Source organism: Haemorhous mexicanus, chromosome 25, assembly GCF_027477595.1.
Source record: "Haemorhous mexicanus isolate bHaeMex1 chromosome 25, bHaeMex1.pri, whole genome shotgun sequence".
Lineage (NCBI taxonomy): Eukaryota > Metazoa > Chordata > Aves > Passeriformes > Fringillidae > Haemorhous > Haemorhous mexicanus.
Genome location: NC_082365.1, coordinates 1,210,281 through 1,215,017, shown reverse-complemented (window position 1 = coordinate 1,215,017; position 4,737 = coordinate 1,210,281).

Genomic DNA, 4,737 nt, shown 5'->3' with positions numbered 1-4,737 from the left:
TTCATCTGGTCACTCGGTCTGTTAAGGGGGGTGGGAGAGGGGTTTGGGGGTAGCCAGAATGAGGAGTGGATGGTGTGGGATGCAGAGCCCAGGGTGTGGGTGGGGGATGTGGATCCGGGATGTGGATCCGGGATGCAGATTTGGGATGCAGTGGCACTAGGTGGCACACTCACTCTGCCACAGGCCTGCAGCTCCAGGAGCCCATGGCTGGTGCTCACAGAACCGCCTGGCTCGGCTGCATCCAGGGCATGGAGCTGCAGTGTCCATCCATCCGTCCATCCCTCCATCCGTCCATCCACCCATCCATCCCTCCCTCCCTCCATCCCTCCCTCCATCCCTCCCTCCATTTCTCCTGATCCCATCTCGGGGCTGTGGGAGCTGCCCCCCAGCAACCCTTGGCCCACCTTGGCCCAGCCGAGCCCCAGGCCAGCGAGTGGCCAGGCAGTCCCAGCTGCAGCCCTCCTGGAGTGTCAGGTGTGGCTCTGTTGGAGCAGTGATCCTGTAGAAGGGAGTAGAAGGGTGGATCTTCCTCTGAAGATCCAGTGGAAGAGGCAGCTGTTTCCTCTGGGAATCCAGTGGGGGAAAAAATCCTGTTTTGCTGTTCCCAGAACTTCAGATTGTATTCTGTTGGGAATGCTTGGCTCCTCCCTCTGGGCTCACATCTCCCAGTGGGATGCTGTGGTTCTTATCAGCCGTGCAGGGACCTTCAAGAGCCTGTTATCAGCAGGTGTCTCCCAGGAGGGAGGATTGGTTCTGGAGGAGATAAGGAAAACTTCCCACTGAACAGGAGGCAGCTGCCATACAGGTGGCAAATAGAATCCATCTTGCCTTGCAATCTGGGACACTGTTTTCAAATTTTACAGAAAATGAAATATGTATGGGCTTGCAGCTGGTACCTGTGGTGCTGGTGCTGCCCTGGCTCTGTCCCTGCCCGGGGGACAAACCCACTGCCCTGGCCGATGTCACATGGGACATGTCACAGGGTTAATGAGATGTGGCTGCTCATCATTACAGCCGTTCCTCATTACCAGGAGTCAGGCAATCAAAGGAAAATACAGCAAACGAGAAGGAAAATGCTTTTATTTGCTTCACTGGCTGTGCTGACAGCAGATCTGTGCTGCGTTACCTGCCAGCAAATAACTAAGGAGGTGTTTCCCACCCAGCCTGGGGGTGGAACGGGGATTTTCTTGTCTGGGAACGTGGTTTTGAAAAAACTCGGTTGGACAGTGCTCACTGCCAGCCTCAGAAGAAAATAACAAAGTGACACAAACAAGGAGCTCGGGGCAGGAGGACCAGGAGGCTCTCGCCGAGCCTGTGAGTGCCAGTTGTCCCCACCCTGGCTGCTCTCCGTGCTCCTGACGGGGATTTCAGCTCCGTGGGTGGCCTGGGAAGGTTTCCACGGCTCCAGAGGTTTGGTGGAGCCCGCAGTGCATCCCCTCCCACTCCACAGAGCAGCACAGCGCTGCAATGGAGGCTGGAGCAGCAGGATGGGGGGGACCCCCCGACCCCCCGAGCTGTGGGGTGACCTCCGGCCACCCCGTGCTGCTCCTGGCCCTGCTGGGGCTCCTCAGCATTCCTGGGACTCGCGGTGAGTACGGGGCCGTGGGAAGGACCAGGGACACCTGTCTGGATCCCACCTGGCTGCTCCGGGCTGGGCTGGGGATGCACCCCCCGAGCCGGGGCTGAGCCGTGTCCTCGGGGCTGTCACAGCTCCAGCCCCGGCTGGTGCCTTCCCGCAGGGGAGCCCTGGGCCATCCCAGCACCTCCTGGGGTGGGGAAGGGGCTCCTCACCTGAAGAGGTGTTCTCCTGCCGCAGGTGACTGCGGGCCCCCTCCTGCCATGGCCCACTCCAGGCCCTCCAGCAGCTCCAGCAGCTTCCCGGTGGGATCCAGGGTGACGTTCACCTGCTCGGGGGGCGCCCGCAGGATCCCGGGGCTGCCGGACACCGTGGAGTGCCTGCCCGGCGACATCTGGTCCAGGCTGGCCGAGCCCTGCGGCAGTAAATACCCTCCTTGATATCTGAAACAGCCCCGGGGGGAGGGTCCCTGTCCCTGCTGCTGCCTGGCACTGTCCCTGTCCCCAGGGACAAACCCTCTGTGCTGGCTCTGTCCCCAGGGGACAAACCCTCTGTGCTGGCTCTGTCCCTGTCCAGGGGACAAACTCTCTGCTGGCTCTGTCCCCAGGGGACAAACCCTCTGTGCTGGCTCTGTCCCTGCCCTGGGGACAAACTCTCTGCTGGCTCTGTCCCTGTCCAGGGGACAAACTCTCTGCTGGCTCTGTCCCCAGGGGACAAACCCTCTGTGCTGGCTCTGTCCCTGCCCAGGGGACAAACCCTCTGCTGGCTCTGTCCCTGTCCCCAGGGGACAAACCCTCTGCTGGCTCTGTCCCCAGGGGACAAACCCTCTGTGCTGGCTCTGTCCCTGCCCAGGGGACAAACTCTCTGCTGGCTCTGTCCCTGCCCAGGGGACAAACCCTCTGCTGGCTCTGCCCCTGTCCCCAGGGGACAAACTCTCTGCTGGCTCTGTCCCCAGGGGACAAACCCTCTGCTGGCTCTGTCCCTGCCCTGGGACAAACCCTCTGCCCTGCCCTGCTGTCCCTCGCAGCCGCTGGTGGCCGCAGGGGCTGGCAGAGGGGTCAGTCAGGGGTGGGGCTGGGGACTCCTGTGCCCCCCAGCCTGTGCATGTGCTCCCCATGTCCTGCTGACCCCTCCCCGGGCTCCTAACCCCCCTCCATCCCCGCTCTGGTGCCTGCAGCAGGTTGGCAGCCTGGAAAGGAGCCCGAGTTCACCTGCCACCAGCACCAGGAGCTCTCCAGAAGTGTTCCCGTGGTCCCAGGGAGTATTTGTGGGCAGCTGCTGCTGGGCAGCTCTGTCAGCCTGGCTCTCCTTGGTGCCAGGGAGCTGTGCTACCCCAACCAGGCTGAGGTTTGCTGCCCTGTCCAAGGAGGACGAGAGGAGGAATTTCTTCCCTGTTGGTGCCAACGTGAGCTACGTCTGCCGGCCCGGCTACGAGAACTCCTCGGAGAGCTCCCCCTCCAGCACTTGCCTCGAGAACCTGACGTGGTCCCAGCCTGCTGAGCTGTGCAGGAGTGAGTATTTCTGCTGCCCCACACCCCAGAGAGGCAGCCCTGGCTGCTCCCAAAACACTGCCTGGTCATTATCATCCCAGCAGCTCCATTAACACGAAACTGGGGGATAATCCCTGTCATTCCTATTTCAGATTGAACTGCAGAAGTGTCACTGATGGTTTTTTGGTTTTTTTCTGCTGGCATAAACAGGTCTGGTTTAATTTTCATGCTAGGGAATGTTTGGTTGGACTCAGTGATTTCAGAGGTCTTTTCCAACCTTTGTGGCCCTAAAGAAGTTTTCACTGGGACATGGCACAGGCAGGGGACAAATCCCAATTTGCTGTTGTAGCACTGAACTTCAACGTGAAGGCAAAGCATTCTCTTGGTGACACTCATGGAATATTGAGGCTGCTGATGGGACAGGAATATGTTTTCACAGTCGAGTGCCTTGTTCCTAATCCTCTGAGATGGAAACCCCTCTGTGGGTGTGGAGCATTTTGGGATCCCCACCTTTGGCTCCTGCCAGCCTGGCTGTGAAGCCCACGGAGTTAAATGCTCTGGAACCTTTGGGAATTCCCCTCCCAGCCTGTGTCTCATGTCTCATTCAGCCTTTTTTGTGTCCCCAGGGAGGTCCTGTGGCACCCCGGGGGCGCTGCCTGGGGGGAGGACGGGGCCCCTCAGGGACCTGCAGCTGGGAGCACGAGTGGGAGTGTTCTGTGAGGAAGGGTGAGTGCTGGGACACAGCTCCAGAGTGGCACACAGCTGCAGGGAGGGCACCAGGGCCAGGATTCAGGGCCACCTTTTCCTCCAAGTGCCACCCAGAGGAGCTCTGAGTGCCCATCCCAACAGGAGCAGCTGGTTGTATTTGCAGCTGACAACTCTAGACTCCAATACAAGTGATTTAAAATATTTCAGCTTAAGACAGTTGAGATATATTGAAAAAAAAAGGGTTACATTGGGATTTTTAAAATCCATTGAAGTTCAGCTGGAAAAGTGCAGTGAAACACAATTTCCAGTCAGGAGCTGACTCATGGCTGCTGCCTGCTTTCAATCAGGGCCCAAATGCAGGGGACAGCCCTGAAATTTCAATCTCCAGGCAGTGTTCCTCCCTCCAGCAGGAAGCAGCTGGCTGGCATCCTCTGGCTGGTGCTGCCCAGCTCCAGATGTAGCAGAGGGGTTTTGTCTCTCCCTTGGGATGCAACTGGGAAAAGGAGAGCGTGTCCCACCCTGCTGGGGCTGAGCTCAACTTTGGAACCCCACTGCAGGGTGGAGGGATCATGTTGCTCATGTAGGTTAGGTCAGATATTATCCATGCTGGCCAGATGCTGAGGGTTCCTGCACAGGAGGGTGGTTCACAATGGGGAAGGTGTCAGCTGGCCCTGAGCTTCCAGCAAACCAGTGCAGAAGCCACTTTAATTAGATATGGATTGATCCCTGCTGGTCCTGGAGTACAGGAGGATCTATCTGAATCTGGATTGGGTTGGAACAGACCTTAAAACTCATCCAGTGCCACCCCCTGCCACGGCAGGGACACCTTGCACTGTCCCAGGTCACCTCAGCCCTGAGGTGACAGCAGCGTGGGAAGGGCCCTGGATGGGGACAGGGTCCATCCCAGCACTGCTGTGGGCCAGGAGCAGGCAGGGATGGAGCCCCTGATTCAGCAAATCCGAG